Source organism: Orycteropus afer, unplaced genomic scaffold (assembly GCF_000298275.1).
Source record: "Orycteropus afer afer isolate SDZICR_OR568_19922 unplaced genomic scaffold, OryAfe1.0 scaffold00152, whole genome shotgun sequence".
NCBI lineage: Eukaryota > Metazoa > Chordata > Mammalia > Tubulidentata > Orycteropodidae > Orycteropus > Orycteropus afer.
This window is the reverse complement of record NW_006921739.1, coordinates 3,703,839-3,704,793: the sequence shown is the minus strand read 5'-3', so window position 1 is coordinate 3,704,793 and position 955 is coordinate 3,703,839. Positions and strand designations below refer to the sequence as shown.

Sequence of the window (955 nt, the reverse complement as noted above, 5' to 3'; positions counted from 1 at the left end):
TGGGTTCCAGACCTGACGGTCAGCTAGGGGCCATAGTCTCACTGGTTCCACCAGGCTCTATCAGAGCAGCCAACCTGGTCCCCCCCCCCTTTATTGTCTCCAAATGATTTTGAGTTTTGTCCACATTGTTCTCCCTCTCTATCCAGGATCTCCTACATAGATCCCCTTCCAAGTGATTGACGTTGGTAGCTCTAGTGTCACCCTCTAGTTCTTCTGGTCTCATAGTCGTATAGCCTGCAGATTGGATGATGTACCAGTGGCTAGGACTGATTGTATCCAGGAACTTTTGGTTTTCTTCATTCTTCTTTGCTCTGGATGAGAAGAGACCCATCGTTGCATATAGATGGCAGCTTGTAGGATTTTAAGATTCCAGTCGCTACTTGCCAAAGTAGGAGGTGGAACAATGTTTTGTGTAGTATGTTATACCAATTGAGCTTGATGTCCCCTGCACCTATGGTCCTGAGCCCAGAGGTTCAACTACTCAGTCTTCTGGGTAGCTGGCTATGACCAAGCAGGAACTACCACCTTGTCTCTTGTCATCTCTACTATACACCTGGGAATTCAGATCATACACATAAACTTATAGGACCGTTATCTGCCAATCCTATACATGTTCTTGGGTACATTCTCCACTTCATAGACATACCTACTAATTCAGCCTGTCCACCCATTTGTCCACCCGTCTATCCACCCATATACCCATGTTTGCCTTCATTGACAACCAGTACTGTATGTGCAAAAGGGTTCATCTTTGTTGTCTATACCTCCCATGTACCTCTCTATGTCTTTCTCTTCCTCAATGCCACCATATTGATCGCTCACATTTGGTACATTGCCCTTCTCTTCATCCAAATCAATACTTATCTCTATCTATCTAACAGTGTTCCCTCCCCTCCCCTCCCACCTCTGGTAACCAACAAAGAAAATTTCCTTCCATAGATAAACCTTTCCTTGA

At 45.0% G+C, this 955-nt stretch overlaps 1 protein-coding gene across 1 annotated transcript in view; it reads left to right on the top strand.

Moving 5' to 3' along the window:
* The window catches only part of ODF2L (outer dense fiber of sperm tails 2 like), a 92,712-nt gene that overhangs the window by 70,608 nt on the left and 21,149 nt on the right, over positions 1–955 (top strand). The gene's annotated exons all lie outside the window — the stretch shown is intronic.